The sequence below is a fragment of the Silene latifolia genome, chromosome 11 (genome assembly GCF_048544455.1).
Source record: "Silene latifolia isolate original U9 population chromosome 11, ASM4854445v1, whole genome shotgun sequence".
NCBI lineage: Eukaryota > Viridiplantae > Streptophyta > Magnoliopsida > Caryophyllales > Caryophyllaceae > Silene > Silene latifolia.
In genome coordinates this window covers 91,388,197-91,413,741 of record NC_133536.1, presented here as the reverse complement: position 1 = coordinate 91,413,741, position 25,545 = coordinate 91,388,197, and the positions used below count along the sequence as shown (strand labels likewise).

Below are 25,545 nucleotides of genomic sequence, written 5' to 3'. Positions count from 1 at the left end.
TCCTCGACCATAGCGGACCCATAAAGGGTAGACCCACTCCTCAAAGTAATGGCATTAAGGGTCTTCTTTTGATCCGTCTGAGTCGGTAAATGTCCCGGAGCTCGAGTTGTATTCTTGCTTGCCAATTGAGCAATTTGGCTCTCCAACATCTTCATCCCGGCCTCTCTAGCTTGAGATTCCTTCAGCAACAAATTTTTCAATTCGACAAATTCGGAACCTTGGGATTGCTGTTGCTGCTGAGGAACATACGGAGGCTTTTGGTACGGCTGTTGCTGCTTATGAGGGGGCACATAATTCTGCTGCTGCTGCTGCTGTGGAGGTTGAGTCGGATTCAAGACATTTTGGCTACTCCACCTCAAGTTCGGATGGACATTCGGCTCATAATAAGTGTTTGTCTGCATGTAATGTTGAAAGGCAGCACAAGACTCAAAGGGATTAGGACAATTGTCTGAAACATGTCCCTCAGCTCCACATCTTTTGCAGACGAAAGGACCGTCTGAAACAGCATTCACATGATAGATCCCTCCTTTTGAGGCTCCTCCCAACTCGTACTTATCAAACCTCACCGTGAGAGCCTCTAGTGCAGCTACAGAAGGGGATTCATCACTCCTCCTTTGATTTCCCCTGGAATTCCCATACTCAGCTTTATGGGTGGCCAAATCAACAATAATTTTCCACCCCTTAGTCTCTCCAACATTCTCCTGGAACCTGCCACTAGCTGCCGCATCCAGGATAGCTCTTTGATCGTCATAAAGCCCATTATAAAACTGATTGCATAGGCTCCATTTCTCAAACTCATGGTGCGGAATGGTTCGCACCAACTTCTTGAAACGGACCCACGCCTCATGAAAGTTCTCATCAGGACCCAGTTTAAAGCTTGTGATCTGAGCTCTAATGGCATTAGTCTTCGAGGCAGAGAAATACTTCTTGTAGAATGCTAGGGCCAAAGAATTCCAGTCAGTGATCCCATTAGCCGCTCGATCCAAGTCTCTGTACCACAACCTTGCAGCATCACGAAGAGAGAATATAAACATAGTTTCCTTCACCTGGTCCTGGGTCACGCCGGTTGGTGGGGGTATGGAACAGTAATAATCAATGAATGTCTCCATATGCTTGGCTGCATCTTCATTTGCAACTCCCTCGAATTGGTTTCTCTCAACCAAGTTAATGTAAGAAGGCTTCGGCTCGAATTTTCTGTTTTCCCCTGGTAATGCGAATCCTTTATAAAGATTCGCAGCTGTCGGCTCCGAGTGACTGGCTATACTTGCTTCTTCAGCCATGACTGGAAAATCTGGAGATGTGACGGTCTCAGCTGAAGAAGTGGAAACAGGAGATGAATGTGGATCCTCCTCAAATAGCTCGTTCTCATTGTAACTAGACAGAGTACTCAGCTCTTCCTCTGTCGGTAATACTCTAGATGATCGTCTCAACTCACGCAAAGTCTTCTCAATCTCGGGATTGAACGGTAGTAATTCACCACCCTGTGACCTGCGCATAAGAAGAAACTACAAATAGAATATAAGAATAGTTTAAGGAACAGATGTCCCTTAAACTAAGAGAAAGACTAAAAATAAAACAACTAATAATTTTAAACAATTGCCTCCCCGGCAACGGCGCCAAAATTTGATGCCCGTCATTGTGTGCACCAAAGATAAAATTTATAATACCTATTAAAACTAACATAAGCTAGTGGTAACAGGGTCGAACCACAGGGAGGCGATGCAATTATTAGTTGTCTAATTTTAAGTCCAAGGTAACAAATGTGGGGGTTTGATTTGATTTGGTCTAAAGCTAAAGGCAATAAAAGAAAGATAAACTAAGCTAATAGATGAAAACAGATATTAAAAGGGTGATAAGATGGTCGGTTCACTACAGTTTCGGTGGCAGCATACTAGGTAGGTCTAAAACAAACAGGTGAGATGGGAAAATAAGAGGTCCTCTCGGTCCACTCTCACAGGTAGCATCTTTCGATCTCGCTACAGGTCCCTAATATCACTAATACTAACTTTCGTCCTGAAAAGTGACTCAAAAGGCTAAATTAACTTATCTCTCGATCTCATTAATCTAGTCATCTTAATTAGGTAGGCTATCCTCCTTCCCTACCTTTCGGTCTTTATTGGGTCGGTCAAATCCTAGACATTCAACTAGTCGCGTGCACTCGATTCGTCAAACATAGAAATTTAATTAATTAAAACGAAGCAATCTCAGCGTGGCCAGTCGATCGACCAGGGAACCCAGTCGATCGACCATGGCGCGAATTAGGGTCTACTATTCTAATGCCGCCTACTCCTACAGATTCCCTACATCACAACACAGGGGGTTTAGCTACTCATAACTATGACGAAAACAACAATAAAATCGAGGAATGAAACCACTGAATTCATGCTTGAAATAAGTAAACAAACAAATAACATAAAACGATAAATTCGGCTTCGGAAGACTAATCTAGCAATTCTATACTATGAATGACAATAAAGCAATAAAATAAATAAATAAGAAGCGAGAAGAATACCGAATGGATTAGGAGGAAACCGAAAGTACGAACAAAAGTAAAGCAATAATTGAATGAATGTAAACTTGAATCTAAAACCTAATTATTTCCCTCAAGTTTTCTGATAAAAAGCTTGATTAGAAACTGAATGATTATTCTGAATTCTAAAGCTACGTTATATAGGAATACAACGTAGTTCTTATTCCAAAACCTAATGTACAATGGGCTTCTTAATTCTCGATCTTCTTATTCACGTCAGAATTAGCGGCTTGGTCGATCGACCATGCAAGGCGATCAATCGATCGCTCTTCGCTGAACAAAGAGCTACGGAACTCGTGGGTTGGTCGATCGACTAAGGGCAGCGGTCGATCGACTAAAGTAGCTGATACTTGACTTCTAACTTCTCGTGGATTTGTCTTTCGGGCCTCGAAATGCGCACCAAGCTCGTTCCTTGAGTAAATACTTCACGTCAAATGCAATGCAAGATACTCGGGGACGGATTTAGCTCAATTTCTACTCATTTCCGCATAAATCTGCAATATTACATAAAAATACGAAAGTAAACGAAATGGGGCAAATAGTAGCATAAACTACACAAATGAGCTCTGAAATGCGTGTAAAATGGGGTGTAAAACATCATATTTAGGACACGCATTAATCATGATCATATACACATGTACCACTACCCTTTTGAAAGCCACGTATTAAACAGGTAACATGCTCAACATATTTCATGCTCAAGATCTATCGTATACGAATTCACAATTCACCTTTCATATTTTACCATGTTCCAACACTTTCACCATTCATCCAACAACTTCACAAGATGCAAGTTATAGGTATCACACACACATGACTCAACATACAACAGTTCTTAAGAGTCCCCCCTTGTGACCGGCTTGAGATCGTAAGGGCCTCAATGCGACTTCGGGACGTCTCCCAAGTCTTTGCGGTAGCTCCAAACATCTCTCCCTGGGTTCATTTTATTTAGACACTATAAGTTCATTGGGTTCATTAGTTTTAGGTGCCAGAATCGTCGCTCTGATACCACTTTGTGACACCCCCACATATCAAGGTGCCTTACCAGGACCACCCTAGCATGAGAGACCGTCACCATCTCGGTTGCCCGAGGTTAGTATTGATAACACTTAATTTTACTCGTTTTTTACCTCACATTTTATCTCTTATTTTGTCAAATTAGTGACCCGATTATAACATTATTCACTTAATTTGGAATAAAGTAGAATATTAGTTGTTTATGTTAATAAATGTCAATCTTATTCTTTGTTGGGATTTCGGTACCGCTTTTTGCTTGTTTGATTTTATAGGTACCGGTTTGGATATAATATGATGAAAAGACAAGAAAATTGAGAAGAGTGGTTGGCGAGATGACTAATCGAGCATGTATAATTTTCAGTCGGGCCGTTATCAGGACTCGAACCCGCGCGAAATATGTGCAATATCATCTCACATTGGCTAAGTTGGAATCACGTGACCCCAAGTAGCAATATGCCTTTTGGGCGGCCATTCACGAGTAGTGGGCTATCATTGGTCCATTTGGACACTTTGTGGCATTTTTGAATTATTAGACGGAACATAAAATAGAGTAGATAGAAATAGGACAAAAAGGAGGAAGCTCTTCAATTGGGGGTTCTGTAACTGGGCAGCCGTCATTTGGTCTTGGTTCTCGACAGAGGGGCGCAAGCAGAGAACAAGAAACGAGAGGGCAGTAGAGAAATAGAGAGTAGGAGTAGAGTAATTTAAGATCTTATTCTTCAACATTAAAGATCCGATCTTTATTTATTTTTCTTGGTTTAGATTTAGTATTGTATGGATGATTTTCTCATTTCCTCCTTAATTCAAGTTGGTATTATTTTCTCTCCTTCTTTTTATTTATTGTTATTTAAATTAATTTAATGTTTTTAATTAGTTTAGCTTTCTTAAATTAATTAAAGTTTTGGTCTTTAATCCTCTTGTCATATTTAGTGTTAGTTTAATCATATGGTCATTAGATTTGCTTAAAGTTGGAATCTTTTTTATTAATTTATCTTTAATCTTATGTCTAGAGTAATTATAGATGTGTCTTGTGCTAGTTTAAGTATGTTTAGTGAGTAGAATTTTTACTAGGATTCGATTTAACCCCGACATGTGTAAGTTACTTGATTAATTCCATTTTAATTAGTTGTTGGGGTGTAGTAAAGGTTGACTAGGGGACTTGATTTGTCTTATGGGCTTATTTGTGGTAAGTATTGACTTTTGACCCTTGTCCATTGGCGAGAGCCGATTAGGTTGGGAATCGGGTTACCATATTTAAGTTTAATTGTCGACTTCGGTTGAGACCGAGAGGGAGAACCAAGGGAGGGCACTCCTAATCTTGTGTTTGAAATCAACCTTCGAGAGAAGAGGAGGGATGACCCGGAAACCGACGTGGGCTTAATGACCTTAGTCAATACTAGGCTACCTTGAGAATTACATGTGTTTTCGGGTAGTTGGGTATTAAACTTGGGATACCGACTTTCGAACCCGAGAGGGGGGTTAGTTGGGATAGCTAGTGTCCTATTATGAGCCCGAGAGGGAGTTAGTAGGCGAATTAGAGGCGTTTTCCACTTTACACATCACCCCAATGACCAATTAACGGGATTATGGTAGTAAATGAACATGTCGGAGGTGAGATCGAACCCTAGGCTTTCCTTTATTGTTAGACCTTTTTTATTTATATTACTTGCTTTCTTAGTTTAATTTAGTAGTCTTAGTTAATTTAGTTTAGTTATTTAGTTTAATATTAATCAATTTCATGATTCACGTAGCTAACTTATAATCTAAGACAAAACTAATACTCAAACTTGATCTCCCTGTGGTTCGACCTCGACTACCCTTACTAGTTGAGTTAAATTGTTTGATCGGGTACGACGACCTCTACCCGCATATCTTTTATTTACAATTACTTCATTAGTTTACATTTATTGTTTTTTTGTAACACCCCGTAATTTCGGACCCTTATTATATTGCGGAAGTAATTTATTAACCAAGTTGAATTTAATATTAATGTATGTGAAGTAATGAGAATTCAATGAAATATAATTCTATTATATTTTGAATTAAAGTATTTATTTTGATAGTTTCGAAATGTTTAAAAATAGTTTAAACCATGTAAAAACCTTTTATTTCGAAATAAGGGCATATCGGGGAAAATGGCGATTCTTGTGAAAATTGGGGCAAACGATTTTGGAAATGGGTCATATGAGTATTCAATCTTCTTGTAATCTCGTGTTTAAGAACTTTGGCATTGTCGGAATTTGCATTTGACAAACGGTTCTAATTATCGTCGAAACGAGCCAAAATCGACTAATGAAATTCCGCCACATATCCCGCTCTTTTCCCCCTTTTCCACGGCACTCCTTCTTCCCCCTCCTTCCTATTTCTTCCTAAGGTTTCTTTTGCCTCTTGACCGAAAAAAAAAAAAAAAAAAAAAAAAAAAAAAAACTTACAATCGTAATTTCATCATAACTTCTTCGTTTCTAGTCCGATTTTCGCAAAATTTATATTTTCGGAATCCTCTCTTCAAGATCTACATCCTAGTATGTTTTAATTTCAGTTTTCATTATGTCGATTTAAGATGATTTTGGGCATAATTTCGGTTTTAGTAATTATTATTGTGTTTTTGTTGTTTTTAATAGGTGAAGATTATGAGGATGATATAGGGGACTCCTATATAGTAGAGGATGATGGGTAGCTACTGTTTTTAGGGTTTTATCAAGGGTTATTTTGCCTTTTTCTAGCTTAAGGTAACATATTTCGAGTTCTTTCGACGAATAAATGTCACATTCTTTGCTTTTTGTATGATTTTGTGAATGTTATTTGAGTAGTTGTATTTGTTGTTTGTTGTTGTTTGAGACGATCTTGTTGATAAATGAATGAATGGAGTAAGATGAGTATGATTATGTTTAATTTATGTTAACCATTTGTATATTATTGTTTAGAACAAATTTGGATGAATAATTATGTGTTGTGACAAGTCCGCGTGTTGGCTGGAACGCGTCAGTACCGGACCGAGACGTTTTCCAATGTTTCCAAAATAATGACAGATTGAACGGCATCGAAAAATTAGGTGGTTTAGCCACTTGAATCACTCAATTCGGAGTCCGTATGAGTAAATGGCGTCGTTTTATCAAAAAAATTTATAGAAAGGTACTGTTCACAGACCCGTGGTACTGTTCACAGCAGCAAAACAGGCCCGTGGCGGACGGGTCGCGCAGGCCCGATGCTTGGCCCGGTCGGCCCGTTGCTTTGTTTCGCGGTTTTTCATGCGTTGTTCGTCGTTTCGGGCGTATTAATGTTATATTTAGTATAAGTAACATATGGGTAGTCTTATGAAATGAATAATGTTAGTAGTAAATATAATGTTGATGGTAAAGTTATGTTTATATTGGTAGTTGGCACATGTTAGGATAGGTTATAATATGAAATTGTAATGAATAGGCTTAAAATGAATTTTATAGCGATAATTGTAATGTTTGGATGATTATGCCGAAAACTGAGCCTTAGTCCCTTTGATCAATCGATGTCGATCAATTGTGTGATTGGTCGGCACGATTGAACCCGTACCTGTCGCAGGGCTGGGGTTGCGGGTAAAAATTCGGTTGGATGAAATTAATGTGTGAATTGGATAATTGGCCTTATTCTTGTTTTAGGCCATTTATTATGTTTTTATTTCACATGTGTTGTTGGTTGATTTGGATGGGTTCTTATATTGTAGAAACGGCCCTAGATTCCCTGAAACCTTTAATATTGTTAATATTGCTTGAAATGGAATTGGTATTGAATACTTCTTGCAGGTTGTTGTGTTTGTCATAGATAGGTCTTTATAGTCTTTGATGAGTATATGTTCACTGCTTAATAGCCTTTGTGTTCCTGACTTGGTGGGTTTATATCCAAGTTGGGGCATGACCTCGTTACTTATTTTGAGCGTAAGTGGTCAGCTTAAGTACTAGCCAACCCTTTGGTGGACTCCTTATGTAACACCCCGATTTATGAAGGAGCCTTTAGCAAGACATTCCCTAATAAAACGGACTGTTACCATCTCGGTTTCCCGAGGTAGTGAATAACAAATTAAACTCCAAGGCAATTTATATAATATTTTAACTTTAATTATTACAAATTCTCTTTTCAAATTAAATTACAAGAACTGACATAAACAAAAGTGAAGTCTTCTAGATGATGATCTAATACTAAGTCGTCTGATCCAATGTCTCACGCCCATCCACTCCCGTCCTATCTCTTAAACCCGTCAAAGTCTGCTCCCCATAAAACGGTTCATCACAGGTGTTCACGAATACACAGGGTCAACCACGAGGTTGAGTAGGAAAACAATAAAACAATAAAATATGATATGCATGATACTCCGTCACCTCCATCTCCATCTCAACTCATCACACACATCCCATACCCCGAACGCCCACCATACCGATCCCCTTGAGACTATAAATATCGACCAAGTCGATCCGCCACTCAACACCAGGACACCGGGGCAAGTCTGCCGAGAACCCGCCCGGGCCTTATCACAACATCACATCGTATCTCCACATCGTCACCACCACATCCTCCTCCAACTCCAATGCATATGAAATGCTCAACAGTAATTAATGCAATGCAATATGTATATAAATCACTGAACTGATAAATCATAAAGTCATGCCAGTTACCCGATGTTGTGATATCATACTCAATACGGTCAAATCAGTCGATCACATTTCCGAATATAAATGGTAACGTAAATCAACAACCAGGAATCAAGTCAACACAATTCAACAACGTTAATAGAGTAAGTGTATTTCCCTACCTCAAAGTGCCAAAAATCCAATTAGCGATTAAGCGGTCCGAAATAAAGCAATAAATTTGATTATCGATCCTTCACGAATCCGTCACCTAAAACAATTGTAATATTTATTATAACTAACTACTAAATATAGAATTTCCCAAAATGGAAACTTTCCCGAAATAGTAACTTTCCACTTTAATCAGTCCCGACTCAAAACCCGACTTGAATTATTTAACCGACTAGAATTAATTTAAATAACTACTATGATAGATAAAATATTGAACGAATTAAACATTTTAAGAAAACCCGACTCAAACATAAAACAATTCAACAACCCGACTTAAACCCGTCTTTTATTAATTAAATAACTCGGAATTAAATTAATTAGTTAAACATACGACCCATTAACGAATTATAACGATTAACTATGAAAACCCGTTTCAAAAACAACTCGAATAACCCCTCACGCACCCCGTCCCTTCGCACACTCACACACCCCTCACGCACCACCTAGCCACCACGACAACCACCAGACCTGACCCCACGTCCCCACCACCAGCAACCACCACCAGCCTGGTCGACTGCCGCCGGCGAGTCGAACCAGGGCTGGCATTTGGCCTGGTTCACCGCGCATCATCACCAACACCCACTGTTTTCCTTTTTACCACCACCGCAACCAACAACCATACCCCTGACAACCACCACGCCCTTGCTCGCCGTCAGCCCACGAACACAGACAACCTAGCACCACCTTGTCGACCTCCCCCTAGTCGACGGTGGCACCACCCCAAAGCTACCCCTCTAAACTCGCCTGAAACCTATACCCAAACCCGTTTGACCACCCCTGTCGACAACACCTCCTGCCGCCTATTCCACCGCCTAAAACCCACCTAACCACCACCAATAGGGACGACTCCAATCACCCATTACCACTACCCCGTCACCAACCACCCTTATCCCCTCCCTGAGACACACAACCGCCACCAACCACTCGACAGAAAAACAAAAACAAAGGGGAAGGGTGTACTCATACCTTTCTTACCGCCACAACTGCCACCAGGGCCGCTCACGGACGTCGACAACCACTCTAAGGCCTTCCTTGCTGCTCCGTCAATCACCCACACTCACCTTCTCTCTCTCGATTTGCGTGTTGGTTGGGAAAGGTGCCGCTGAAATGAGGGTGGCGGGTGAGGGAGTAGGGTTTTCTAGAGTTAGGGTAACTTAGGTTAAAAAGGTAAATGGGTCATGGGTAAATGTTCTTGGGTAAATGGGTAAGTGCCATGAGTCCGCGTGGTTGGTAAACGAATTAATTAACGTGACTTCATATAATTAAGCCCGTCTCGACAAGCTTACAAATACTCGATCCTACGATATCAACACGACTAAACAATTAACTCGACTCAACTATTATCCCGACATAATTAGTAAAATAACATATAATAATTATACATAACAATATCCGTTTAATTAATTATATTATATAAAATACGGGGTATTACAGTCTTCCCCCCTTAAAATGAACTTCGTCCCGAAGTTCGCTCATCCACCGAACCTCCAAGAACCACCGTGGTTACCAACACAGATTTCCTAGTACCAGAACCCATGAACTTAAGCGGGTGAAACGGTATGTTACATTCTACCCTCCTAAAAAGAAAGTTACGTCCCGGAACTTACTTCATGCAAATCTATCACCACTCATGAACTCGTGCAACTATCGGAGCGCCATAACAGCAGCAGTTTAATTACACAACATAGAGAACTCATTTGTATGGGTACCACGCAACGAAACATCAAAACACCACTTGAACAAACTACGATCTACAATTTGATCAACACCACAATCTATACACAAGTGGGACATAAACCTTAAGATTTTACAATCCTACCCAACTAAAAACATGGTTACGTCCTCGTAACCTCTTCTCAACTTTCATATTCCAATGTAACAAAACACATCGACAACAACATGTAATCGAAAAGAACACATGACCAAAAGATTGCGCAAAGAACATTAAAGTTGGAAACAAGGTTTTATTATGAAATTAATCGATTGTCAACAAGTATCACTTATTACTTAGTTCATGCTTGACTTAAAACACAACATCGAACTAAAAGAACAACAAGAAGGAACCAAAGGTTTACACGGTTTCACAACAGACCGATCATGGTGTTACTAGCCCTAACCTAACGGTCCTTTGGTCGCGCTTCCTCTGTTTCTGGTGACTTCTATGTCATTCCCTTTTCTGGTTCACCTCTTCCCCGAAGTCTGGCATGGGTGGTTCACGTACTTTCGGCATCGTGTACATTAGCGTAAAATTCGTGTCTCAGTCGCTTTCGCTATGAAGTCAAAGGTATGCTCGGGCGGGTATTTGGCCCCGCCGCAGTAATTGGGGTCACGGAATAGCCTCATGCAATGGGTGGTCAACTCTCTCATATAAAATCGTTTGCTTTGTCCTTTAGTATGCCGTAGTCGGGAATAGAATCGATAAGGGTATACGCTCTTAACTGAGTATTAGTTAAATACTCAGGGTGCCCATTATGGCCATACATGTCCATGGCAGTGCAAAGTCTCTCACAATGCTCATTAAAGTCAGCATCAAGTGACATGTAACAGTCTTGCGGGTGTACATTGTAGGGATCCATCCTACAAAATGGAAGGTTAACAAATTTAGACACAAGGGTGTTAAGACAAGGGATTCATCCTCGAGGTTTAAGTGTGCGAAAGATATATAACAAGTTTTCGTGGTAATCTGTTGTAATACCAAGGTTTTGGTCAACTCAAGATCATCACAATTCGCATTATCTACCAGAGAACAATCATTTAAGAAATATCAACTGCAAGAATACACGTAAACCAGCATACAATCTACATTGACCCCACCAAACTCCACTCCCAAGTCAAAACCGTTACCAATTCCGAATAATTGAACAATCTGCTACTAATAAATCACCAGGAGTATTAAAATATGTGGTACATGAGCATTACTTAAACACCTCGAAACCATAGAAACACAACACGCAATCAAAACCTTTTTACTCATCAGACATACAACACGAATTGGCCAACTTGTTTGATATAAATTCTGAAACATATTCGCTAATAAAAGTAACAACATATGATCCATGCCAACGCAACACTACTTCCATATCACACATGTGTTTGACATCATAGCAACCATATCGTTCAATTGTGTCCAAAACTTAGTACCACTCATTTTCAAAAAAACAACCGATTTCGCATAAATAGTTTCACATACATTCACCATCGTATACTTTGTAGAATTCTAGCTATAGTAAAAGATTAGCAACTTGGAAACTTCACTGATTTGCACGACTTAAATACTTAGGCAACCAGTAGACTCAATTAAATGTAACTATAACTACTATCATTTAAACCAATGCATATCATATGAATCATCAAAGGGTTATCCTATTATAATTGTCAACATAGTTATCATAACAATCTTCATGTTAATATAATTGATAGTAACGACACAAGAATATAAATATGCCAATTGTCGTGTTATATCAAACAGTTTTCCTTTATATCACACCCACGCATTTGCAAGAATCACTTTAGTGCTTTACGACATTGTAATAACGAACATATTCAATAACAAAAATAACAACACTGTTTATTATCATGTTATAGGTTTTAGGTTCGACTGAAATAATTTAATACAATGAAGGCAATAAGGATAACTATAGGCACACAGACTCACATAAAGGACCTTAGGACCCAGATGACATCCTACATGTGGGAACATTTAGACATAACCATTACTACCGTTCCTGTGTAAAATATTTAACATCATTATTGTAAATATTCATGCGAGTACATTAGGACATTTAACGCCACCAATTTACCAAGATATGATAATATGGTTTTATGTTTATGTATACCCGACCACTATACGAATAAGATGCACACCCAGAGACATTACATCATGCCAAATGTATACAAAGTATGCAAACAATTGGACTCGTATAAACATTTCACCCTCGATTAAGAATCAAATTAAGCCATCCAATTTTACTCATGCTATCATGCCAACAATGTTATCAACTAAGTTTTAAATTTTATCACTTGTTAAGATATATGACTACTGAACATGCGTGCTACTATCATCATATAAAACATTATAATTTCACCTTACTAAGGCTCATGAATTAATCAAACAACTCAAAGTGAAACTTAGCATAGAACGCACATTTTACAAGTCATGATTCACGTTGTAACTTTCAAAAATCACAATTAAATAACCGTCCAACGAATACTTGAGTTAGATTACTTTTCATAACATACAGAGAGTTAATAATTTGTGATAAAAAGAATGAGGTCGAAAGTTCAAGAATTCAATTTTTTAAAGAATTTTACAACTCAGTTGGTCCAAACAAGTATGTGACAGCAATTGGTCCGAAACTTGGGTCAGTTTGCAAAGCTTACCATTTAATATAGAGACATCAAGAATTTGCGTGGCTTATCAATTTGAAAACGTGTGCGAAACCTCTAGTCAATGGAGTTGGAATTACGCAAAAATCATTTACACAATTTAAATGAGGATTTTTACAAAAACGTTGGTCAAAACATCACTGCACAGGAACTTCCCGACCACAGCCCACTAAAACAATTATTACTCTTAATCCGTATACCCTATAAGCATGAAACCAACGCCAAAAGAACACTAACTCACGAGGCTATTTCTCATAAAATTTTCATCTGTAGAAAATTAACAGGAAGGAAATGACAGCAAGATCAATTACAGAGTAAAATCAAACAAAACGGATCTCAACACTAAATCATTCATTTTCCATGTTCCAAGCTCTTACAACCATACTATCGATGCTAACTCATCCTAACTTAAATCTCACACTTTTGTATTTACGTAAACATCTATCCCATAGAAGTCCCTTCGCCTCCCGACCTACCCCTTACATCTAATCACGATTGCTACGACTAGAAACAAGCAATCCAATGGTGTCTCTCATTACTATCACGATACTATACTAGCATGGCTTTGGGGATCACATAACCACATATTACCAGACATAATAGCACTATCAACACGTCATTCACATCCATCCAGATAAATATCATAAATTCGCAATTATTCTCACGCTCACGATTACCACAATCCAACGCTTCATTGATTATCCATCCGATAAATGTCATAATTTCAAAGACTAGGTCTCAAGGTATACATCAACTCGCTTATATCCAAGGTTTTCCTTCTAACTACCCCATTCACTCGTTTTCTCTTGGGTTGCCTGGTTCAAAACTGAGAGGGCAAAAGAGCACGCATTAAGGGCGCCTTCTTAACCGCACTGTGAGCTCCTAGCAGTTTATTCCCAGGGGTTCATTTTATTTAGACACATCCTACGTTCATTAGGTTCATTGGTTTAGGCCTGAGGATCGTTCGCTCTGATACCACTTTGTAACACCCCGATTTATGAAGGAGCCTTTAGCAAGACATTCCCTAATAAAACGGACTGTTACCATCTCGGTTTCCCGAGGTAGTGAATAACAAATTAAACTCCAAGGCAATTTATATAATATTTTAACTTTAATTATTACAAATTCTCTTTTCAAATTAAATTACAAGAACTGACATAAACAAAAGTGAAGTCTTCTAGATGATGATCTAATACTAAGTCGTCGATCCAATGTCTCACGCCCATCCAGCTCTCCCGTCCTATCTCTTAAACCTGTCAAGTCTGCTCCCCATAAAACGGTTCATCACAGGTGTTCACGAATACACAGGGTCAACCACGAGGTTGAGTAGGGAAAACAATAAAACAATAAAATATGATATGCATGATACTCCGTCACCTCCATCTCCATCTCAACTCATCACACACATCCCATACCCCGGAACGCCCACCATACCGATCCCAGAGACTATAAATATCGACCAAAGTCGATCCGCAAACCAACAGTGAGGACACCAGGGCAAGTCCTGCAGAACCCGCCTGGGCCTTATCACAACATCACATCGTATCTCCACATCGTCACCACCACATCCTCCTCCAACTCCAATGCATATGAAATGCTCAACAGTAATTAATGCAATGCAATATGTATATAAATCACTGAACTGATAAATCATAAAGTCATGCCAGTTACCCGATGTTGTGATATCATACTCAATACGGTCAAATCAGTCGATCACATTTCCGAATATAAATGGTAACGTAAATCAACAACCAGGAATCAAGTCAACACAATTCAACAACGTTAATAGAGTAAGTGTATTTCCCTACCTCAAAGTGCCAGCAAATCCAATTAAGCAGTTAAGCAGTCCAGAAATAAAGCAATAAATTTGATTATCGATCCTTCACGAATCCGTCACCTAAAACAATTGTAATATTTATTATAACTAACTACTAAATATAGAATTTCCCAAAATGGAAACTTTCCCGAAATAGTAACTTTCCACTTTAATCAGTCCCGACTCAAAACCCGACTTGAATTATTTAACCGACTCGGGAATTAATTTAAATAACTACTATGATAGATAAAATATTGAACGAATTAAACATTTTAAGAAAACCCGACTCAAACATAAAACAATTCAACAACCCGACTTAAACCCGTCTTTTATTAATTAAATAACTCGGAATTAAATTAATTAGTTAAACATACGACCCATTAACGAATTATAACGATTAACTATGAAAACCCGTTTCAAAAACAACTCGAATAACCCCTCACGCACCCGTCCCTTCGCACACTCACACACCCCTCACGCACCACCTAGCCACCACGACAACCACCACCAGACTCGACCCCCACTTCGTCCCCACCACCAAGAACCACCACCAGCCTGGTCGATTGCCATGCGCGAGTCGAACCAGGGCTGGCATTTGGCCTGGTTCACCGCGCATCATCACCAACACCCACTGTTTTCCTTTTTACCACCACCGCAACCAACAACCATACCCCGACAACCACCACGCCCTTGCTCGCCGTCGGCCACGAACACAGACAACCTAGCACCACCTTGTCGACCCCCCCTAGTCGACGGTGGCACCACCCCAAAGCTACCCCTCTAAACTCGCCTGAAACCTATACCCAAACCCGTTTGACCACCCCTGTCGACAACACCTCCTGCCGCCTATTCCACCGCCTAAAACCCACCTAACCACCACCAATAGGGACGACTCCAATCACCCATTACCACTACCCCGTCACCAACCACCCTTATCCCCTCCCTGAGACACACAACCGCCACCAACCACTCGACAGAAAAACAAAAACAAAGGGGAAGGGTGTACTCATACCTTTCTTACCGCCACAACTGCCACCAGGGCCGCTCACGGACGTCGACAACCACTCTAAGGCCTTCCTTGCTGCTCCGTCAATCACCCACACTCACCTTCTCTCTCTCGATTTGCGTGTTGGTTGGGAAAGGTGCCGCTGAAATGAGGGTGGCGGGTGAGGGAGTAGGGTTTTCTAGAGTTAGGGTAACTTAGGTTAAAAAGGTAAATGGGTCATGGGTAAATGTTCTTGGGTAAATGGGTAAGTGCCATGAGTCCGCGTGGTTGGTAAACGAATTAATTAACGTGACTTCATATAATTAAGCCCGTCTCGACAAGCTTACAAATACTCGATCCTACGATATCAACACGACTAAACAATTAACTCGACTCAACTATTATCCCGACATAATTAGTAAAATAACATATAATAATTATACATAACAATATCCGTTTAATTAATTATATTATATAAAATACGGGGTATTACACCTTAGGGTACTCACTTTGTTTTTAAAAAAATTGTGGGTCTTGGGTGCGGTGGTGTGTATCCGCATGTCTAGGTCTGCGCAGATTTAGGACTAGGGTTGTGTTGTGTCTTGGCCATGTTTTGATAGAACCTCTGAGCCAAGATACCGGTTCGATTACCTTCCCTACCCCGTGGTATAGACTCGAGTTACAGAGTGACTATTGACGGTGCTAAGAACTTATGCCTGTCTTTGATATATTGCCCTTTCTTGTATGGTGATTTTATGAATTGTAATAGGTGAGATGCAAGCCGGTTACAATTGATAAAGTTTGGTTTACTGCTTGTTATATGTTTCACATGATAGTTTAATTTGGTCAGTTTAGTGTTCATATGTTAGAATATTCGATAATTAGTTTATTTATGATGTTGTTTACATGTTACATTACATGTTACATTAAATATGACATTTCGTGGCTGGGAGGACTCGAAGTTACTCCCCACTGAATTGTGGCTTTCGTGTTTGTATAAAATGCGATTGACAGGTTGATGATGATTAAATGGGGTACACGGACGAGCTAGTGAGCAAAAGAACCTTGGACTTAGTTTGGTTATATTTTGTAGTAAACCTTTAAACATATGGTTGTGTTTATAATCTGGAGGGACATATGTCTCCCTCTTTTACTTTGGTTTGTATCACTTTATTCACGCGACTTTAGCAATGTTATGTAAATTAGTTTGTTAGTATTTGCAGGTTTTGGCACTCTCCATTTGGAAATGTTTGTGAATGGTTTAGAAAAGTTTTTAAAATTACAGGTTTTGTCTTGTTGAACCAATTACAAACATATCCTGTCAGTTTTTCTGTAGAATTTACATGTTTGTTTAACGCTAAAAAATGAGGGTGTCACAGTTGGTATCAGAGCATATTTGCTCCCGACGCACGTTTGTGCACCCCAATATAAATAACTTGACCTTCAAATAATAAACTCGAGAGATGGGTAGGATGGGTAGACTTAGGACCTTATGTTGTAGTCTCTTTGTGATTGCTATTTGTTAGGTGCTAACCAATGTTCTCTTTTGCAAGATGGCCCCTCCAAGAAACGTAGATAATGCAATCCTACAAGCTAGGTTTGTTAATTGTTAGTTATTAATTTTCGTGTCGTTGAAGCTATGACCGTGATCTTACTCGTTGGTGACCAAGATTGAGTGGCCGTTGCCGAATGTTGAAGATTGGTTATGCCAAATGGAGGATGCTTCCACTTTCTCGATATTTCTTTTCGTGTTCAGTGTATCTTACCTTAATCTTTCAATCTCGTTGTCTATTCGTCTTTCTAATTCCTCTTCTCTCGCCTTGGTAACTACTCTTCTATTCTTTCTCCCGATTCATCCTTGGTTCGTTTTCTTCTTATAATAAGAGTCCTTGTGGACACCTTCCATTTATTCCGTGGGATAGTCCCCTTGTTCAAGAGAACTCGGTTTTGAGAGAATGTTTTTGACTGAGCCTCGTACCTTGGGGTGAGTGAATGTATCATTGGAGGGCGTGAACGGGTTGAGAAATTGATTGTTTAAGGTTTGAGTTGTATATGAGAAGATAACTTGGGATCCTTTGGTTAGTCTTGTTAGTTGTGCTTGATGTGAGAGCCTAGTGAGTTGAGAAACACCTTGGGATTAATGTCTATTGAGAGCTTGTTTGTTATAGGTGATTGAGCATGGGTACTACCTTAGCACATAAGTTGGAATGAACCTAAGCTACTTCATTTGAGAGTCTCGATGTTTCTTGTGGAGAATTAAAGGAATGATAGTTAGCCCCAATCTTTGTAGGCCTTGAAAGGAATACAATAGGACATTGACGTTGCTTAATGGATTGGTATCGTACTTTGGAATTAGTTAGTTTGTTAAACCTTTTGAGTTGACCAAATCTAGTATAGAGTAGCCCTTGTTGACCTTTTGAAATTTGAGAACACGTGGTTGACCTTATTAATCATATCTGAATTTGGGAATTTTGGTGAGAAGTTGTTCGATGTAGTTCGTGAGTTCAAAGATGCGATTCTAATTTATGGTATCGGAGACTAGAAGTACGAAGTGGTGAGATGATAGTGTAAACAAGCCATGGTACTTGGGGATGACATAGCAAGTGAAGTTCGATGACGAGAATTGTAAAGGAGATACTTTGGGACTTGGATGGTAACAAATGAATTTGTGTGGTGAATTGATTTTGGCTCTTGGAACCGATTGAGTTGAGGAAGACCTACCATTGTGGAGTCCTTGTTAGTCCTATGATTTGGTAGACTTTTGAGTCTTTGTCGAGCACCTTAGTGATGTAACCTTATCATAGCGATCATAAGCTTTAAGGAGTGTTTGGTTAAGCGGTAACCCTTTCATTATGCCGCTTCTGTTCTCCTCTCCTTCTCTTTAGCGTTCGTTGAACCCTGTTTTTTTTTATGCCGAAGTTTACGTATCTTCTTCTTGCCTGAGAAATCTTCTTAACTCGAGTACCTCTTGTTTCTGTCAACCGTTATCTTTACGGTCCGACTCCTTAGTTTCCTAACTTGTCATGCTCATGCACCCTTCGAAAATATTTTACCGTATCTCTATCCCGTTATCACTCCTTATCTACTTAGTATAGTTGGTACCTTATTGACCATGTTTACAGAGTTAGTGGGATGTGATTTGAGGATTTTTGTATTTTGGTTTTTGTCGGGAATTGGTGTAGGAGTTTGTGTTTGTATTTGACCATGTAATATGAGAGCTAGATTTTTGATGGAATTCTTATGATGGCAATGTTGTAGTCTCCTTGCGATTTGAGGTTCGCGTGATTTGGTGGTATAAGACTCACTTTGGTTTCGATTTGATGATGAGACTAATGGGATTAGTTTACCTTAGTGGAGTATTTCTATGGTTATTTTGGATTTGTTTTGGGCATTGTTCGTTCGGGGATTGTTCGTTTGTCATTTGAGCCTTACTTTACGGTATTGGGGATTGATAGCTAAGTTTGTGGAATGTTATTGTAAGTTTGGACCTTATATTTAATCCTTTGAGGAATCTTTCTATTGGAATTGGAATATTGTTGGGAAGTAGGATAGTGAATTTTGAGTAAACCGATCAGATGATTTGTGTGATGAACCCATTTATCTTATAGTTAGTGCTAATTATGGATTGGATAGCGCAACTTGTTGCTTGTGGGTTGGTTTCAAGCATGAATGCGTTTGGGAATATTGAATCTTGGTAAGGGTATAATATTGTTACTAGTTTCGGCTTTGGATTTTGATTTTGTTCGGTGGAGGATATTGGTGGAACATTTTGATGGGGAAATTGTTAAGTTATAATTGTAGAGGATATGATTGTCTCAAGGATTAGCTTATAAGTAGACTTGTCGATGAGTGGTTCAGATGGCTCTTTGGATTAGTGTGGCCTCTGGTTGTTGCCATGTTGATGTTCGGAGGACCTAGTAGGATGACTCTGTGTTTGGAAATTGAGTGAACCTTTCTCGATGTACCGATCTTCCTAATTCCGATCTCCGACAATTGTCATTCTTGCTATTCTGGCTTGTTCCGTTGAGTTCGCCTTTTTGGAACTCATTTGACCTTTTGAGTAAAGTGTCTTGTTCGTTGACATCTTTATTGACTTCATCCAAAAATTCCACCTTTAAGAGTTCAACTCCTTCTTGTCTGTTGGGTGTGAGTTCCCTATCGCGAGTTGCACTTCTCGTTCCCGAGTTGTTTTTCTATCTTGCATAGATTCTATCTTGTTTGAGTGAACTTTTGGTTCATTATTTTAAATTTGGAGTTAAATCTACAAATTGACCTCTTTCTATAACATTTGAAAATGATTTTCCACTCTCTTTCAACCTTAGTGTTCGATTTGATACCTAAGTTATTTTTCGTTTTGTGTAATTTCGGGCCAATGTGAGTTAACTTTTCGATTCATTGTTAAAATTTGTATTATGTTTGGAAAACTTGACTTCTGGTAAAGTTTGAAAAATGATTTACCATTTTTCTATAACAATTTCATTTGACCTTTCGCTTTCATTTTGTTTTGGCGTTGATTCGTTGTCGGGATTCGTTATTGGAGACGCCGATAACTAGTTCGCACTTATCGGCGAATGATTTCGTATTTTGATTTGTCCTTGATTCGGAATGATAGCGCGCTTGCATGCATCAAGAGTTCTCTCATTCCCTTGATATGGACATCGTGCTTTTGAAAGTTTTCTTAACCCCTTTTGAAGGATCATCTTTTGAAATTCCAATTTGTTTTGAATGTTTTGATTTTCGCCTTTGGAAAATTGAGTTCGCCCTTATTGTATTTTCGTTTTCTACTTGCAAGTTTCGAGGACGAAACTTCTTAAAAGGAGGGATGATTGTAACACCCCGTAATTTCGGACCCTTATTATATTGCGGAAGTAATTTATTAACCAAGTTGAATTTAATATTAATGTATGTGAAGTAATAAGAATTCAATGAAATATAATTCTATTATATTTTGAAGTAAAGTATTTATTTTGATAGTTTCGAAATGTTTAAAAATAGTTTAAACCATGTAAAAACCTTTTATTTCGAAATAAGGGCATATCGGGGAAAATGGCGATTCTTGTGAAAATTGGGGCAAACGATTTTGGAAATGGGTCATATGAGTACTCAATCTTCTTGTAATCTCGTGTTTAAGAACTTTGGCATTGTCGGAATTTGCATTTGACAAACGGTTCTAATTATCGTCGAAACGAGCCAAAACCGACTAATGAAATTCCGCCACATATCTCGCTCTTTTCCCCCTTTTCCACGGCACTCCTTCTTCCCCCTCCTTCCTATTTCTTCCTAAGGCTTCTTTTGCCTCTTGACCGAAATCCACAAAAAAAAAAAAAAAAAAAAAAAACTTACAATCGTAATTTCATCATAACTTCTTCGTTTCTAGTCCGATTTTCGCAAAATTTATATTTTCGGAATCCTCTCTTCAAGATCTACATCCTAGTATGTTTTAATTTCAGTTTTCATTATGTCGATTTAAGATGATTTTGGGCATAATTTCGGTTTTAGTAATTATTATTGTGTTTTTGTTGTTTTTAATAGGTGAAGATTATGAGGATGATATAGGGGACTCCTATATAGTAGAGGATGATGGGTAGCTACTGTTTTTAGGGTTTTCTCAAGGGTTATTTTGCCTTTTTCTAGCTTAAGGTAACATATTTCGAGTTCTTTCGACGAATAAATGTCACATTCTTTGCTTTTTGTATGATTTTGTGAATGTTATTTGAGTAGTTGTATTTGTTGTTTGTTGTTGTTTGAGACGATCTTGTTGATAAATGAATGAATGGAGTAAGATGAGTATGATTATGTTTAATTTATGTTAACCATTTGTATATTATTGTTTAGAACAAATTTGGATGAATAATTATGTGTTGTGACAAGTCCGCGTGTTGGCTGGAACGCGTCAGTACCGGACCGAGAAGTTTTCCAATGTTTCCAAAAATATGACAGATTGAACGGCATCGAAAAATTAGGTGGTTTAGCCACTTGAATCACTCAATTCGGAGTCCGTATGAGTAAATGGCGTCGTTTTATCAAAAAAAATTATAGAAAGGTACTGTTCACAGACCCGTGGTACTGTTCACAGCAGCAAAACAGGCCCGTGACGGGCCGCGGCAGGCCCGTGCTTGGCCCGGGTCGGCCCGTTGCTTGTTTCGCGGTTTTTCATGCGTTGTTAAATCGTTTCGGTGTATTAATGTTATATTTAGTATAAGTAACATATGGGTAGTCTTATGAAATGAATAATGTTAGTAGTAAATATAATGTTGATGGTAAAGTTATGTTTATATTGGTAGTTGGCACATGTTAGGATAGGTTATAATATGAAATTGTAATGAATAGGCTTAAAATGAATTTTATAGCGATAATCGTAATGTTTGGATGATTATGCCGAAAACCGAGCCTTAGTCCCTTTGATCAATCGATGTCGATCAATTGTGTGATTGGTCGGTCACGATTGAACCCGTGCACGCCGCAGGTCAGGGTTGCGGTAAAAATTCGGTTGGATGAAATTAATGTGTGAATTGGATAATTGGCCTTATTCTTGTTTTAGGCCATTTATTATGTTTTTATTTCACATGTGTTGTTGGTTGATTTGGATGGGTTCTTATATTGTAGAAACGGCCCTAGATTCCCTGAAACCTTTAATATTGTTAATATTGCTTGAAATGGAATTGGTATTGAATACTTCTTGCAGGTTGTTGTGTTTGTCATAGATAGGTCTTTATAGTCTTTGACGAGTATATGTTCACTGCTTAATAGCCTTTGTGTTCCTGACTTGGTGGGTTTATATCCAAGTTGGGGCATGACCTCGTTACTTATTTTGAGGGTAAGTGGTCAGCTTAAGTACTAGCCAACCCTTTGGTGGACTCCTTAGGGTACTCACTTTGTTTTTAAAAAAATTGTGGGTCTTGGGTGCGGTGGTGTGTATCCGCATGTCTAGGTCTGCGCAGATTTAGGACTAGGGTTGTGTTGTGTCTTGGCCATGTTTTGATAGAACCTCTGAGCCAAGATACCGGTTCGATTACCTTCCCTACCTCGTGGTATAGACTCGAGTTACAGAGTGACTATTGACGGTGCTAAGAACTTATGCCTGTCTTTGATATATTGCCCTTTCTTGTATGGTGATTTTATGAATTGTAATAGGTGAGATGCAAGCCGGTTACAATTGATAAAGTTTGGTTTACTGCTTGTTATATGTTTCACATGATAGTTTAATTTGGTCAGTTTAGTGTTCATATGTTAGAATATTCGATAATTAGTTTATTTATGATGTTGTTTACATGTTACATTACATGTTACATTAAATATGACATTTCGTGGCTGGGAGGACTCGAAGTTACTCCCCACTGAATTGTGGCTTTCGTGTTTGTATAAAATGCGATTGACAGGTTGATGATGATTAAATGGGGTACACGGACGAGCTAGTGAGCAAAAGAACCTTGGACTTAGTTTGGTTATATTTTGTAGTAAACCTTTAAACATATGGTTGTGTTTATTATCTGGAGGGACATATGTCTCCCTCTTTTACTTTGGTTTGTATCACTTTATTCACGCGACTTTAGCAATGTTATGTAAATTAGTTTGTTAGTATTTGCAGGTTTTGGCACTCTCCATTTGGAAATGTTTGTGAATGGTTTAGAAAAGTTTTTAAAATTACAGGTTTTGTCTTGTTGAACCAATTACAAACATATCCTGTCAGTTTTTCTGTAGAATTTACATGTTTGTTTAACGTTAAAAAATGAGGGTGTCACATTTTTACTTGTTGTTTTCATTCAAAGTTTTTATCTTTATCATGTTTACCATACTTGCTTGTATTTTGTTCCATTTTATTGTTGGATTTTCATTGCTAAACATGTGTGAGTAGTCCTTATCTAGAGCTTAGGGGGATCTCGGGTCTATAATGGGTACGATTTTGGGTTAGAATTATAAGGAATTGGGTGTTTTATTGGTTGTCACTTTCTTGCACATGAAGTGTTTGTAGAATTGCTCCTATGAAAGTTTGAGTATTTTCTCACATGTTTAGTTGTCTTGGTGTCTATACTACTGGATGAGCAATCTTGGCGTGTAGACTATTGGATGATCTTTGTGTATGTGTGTGACGGGTTTTAGTTAATCATACGATAGTGGGGTAATGAATTCTCGGTGTCCTAAGACATTAGGCATAATTCCTTGACTAATTGAACCACCTATTCCTCATATTTGCCTTGTTTCATGCCCAATGACCCGAGTGAACCCGAAAGCTCTAGTCTTTCTCACATTGATCAATTATAATTTCATTTAGTCTAATTTTATACCTTGTTTGCATCTTAGTTTACAACTAATCGACCTCTTACATTTGTTTGACTAAACTAAAGACTTAAACAAACCAAGTATCTAACCCCCGCCATCTTTGTGTTCGACACCCGACTAAATACTACTTTTAATTGGGTTCTTTATAAATTGTTTTTTATTGAGAAGTGACGATAAATCCTTTATATCAATATGGCGCCGTTGCCGGGGAGATCAACGGATTGATATTTGTTGAGTCTTAGATTTGTTAGGCTACGTTTTTGTTACTTGTTATGTGTGATTAGATGACAATATTCTACTTTCCACAATTTCAACATGAATCATTGCATGTTTATTGGAATAGACTTGAGTCTTACATTTATCAATATGATTGTGATGTTGAAATATGGGAATTTTGTCATATGATCTATAATGGTGTCTTTGTTGAGTTTAGGGGTATGATTGAAGAAAATTGTGATGGGATGTTTAATTTTATGCCATATGATGAAAGGTGGGAGCTTCTTAAATATTTGGCTAATAATTCTAGTGAGTCGGAGAAGGCCTTCCAAAATGAAATGAATGATCCTTATCATGTTGCCCCTTCCTCCTTTGATGTGAATGTTGTGCATGAGTTAACATCTTCATATGAATCTTATGGTGGATATGACTTTAACGCTTGTCATTCTTATGCATCAACACCCTTTGTGAACATGAATTTGATGAATGATGTTAATAATGATATGCATGATATTGTCGCTCATCATTCTTCCCTTCTTCCCATGAATACATGTAACATGCAATCTTTTTCATCAAGTTGTGAACCATGTGGTGATTATGAAGATAACTACGGTGCATTCCCTTCTTATGTTCCCAAAATCCCCATGGATGATTATATGGTAAATGATGTTAATGATGTGCATGTCTTTGATTCTTCTTGTGAACCACCTCACCCTATTACAAGAGAGGCTTCACATCCCTTATCCCAACCTACATCCCCTTTTTCAAATGAAGTGTCACCAAATCATGATTGTGAGTTGGAAAGAGTAAAATTTGGTGATGATGTGTGGTTGAATGAATCAAATAGCCTTCTTAGTGAGAACTTTGAGGATCTTGGTGAGGAGCTTGTGGGTGTTATTGAGGATGTTGTGGAGATTGAGGAAAGTACGGATGTCTTGGAGGGGAGGCTTGAGATTGAGGTGGACAGATCTTTTGAGCAAGTTGAGGTTGAGACCCCTTTTTTTGAGGATGAGCCTTATACCCATTTTACCTCCACCACTACCTTAGCCATACCCACCGATAAGAAGGATACTCTCTTTGAGGATTATGAGAGTAAGAGCGATGAAGAGAGCATCATGTTTGAAAACTTGGAGATTAAATGGGATGATGAGCCTCTTGGTGAAGAAGTCTTATTGGAAGTATGGGATTTTGAGGTTGATTTGATTGAGGAGCCTATCTTTAAGAGATTTGATGCTCCCATTCTTGTTATTGATGAACACCTTAAACCCGTTGATTTCATAGACCTCATTTCTCTTGACCCCTTGTTGGAGGTGATGTATGTTGAGGAGGAGAGTGTAAGCTTTGATAGTGAAGGGGATTGTGAGGTGTATCCTCTTGGTGAGCCTATCTTTGAGAAATTTGAGGTACCTTTTTGTGGTGAGGATGAACTCCTTATACCCACCGATGACCTTGGCCTCATTTCTTATGCCCCCTTACTTGAAATAAT

At 38.7% G+C, this 25,545-nt stretch overlaps 1 long non-coding RNA gene across 1 annotated transcript; it reads left to right on the top strand.

Annotated features, from left to right (window-relative positions):
- The first annotated feature begins 3,903 nt into the window (after positions 1-3,903).
- Positions 3,904-23,344, top strand: LOC141611813 (uncharacterized). Its single transcript, XR_012528769.1, has 5 exons — positions 3,904-4,358; positions 6,169-6,276; positions 16,578-20,996; positions 21,096-21,203; positions 22,943-23,344. It is a non-coding gene; the product is annotated as an uncharacterized LOC141611813 (long non-coding RNA).
- Positions 23,345-25,545: the final 2,201 nt, after the last annotated feature.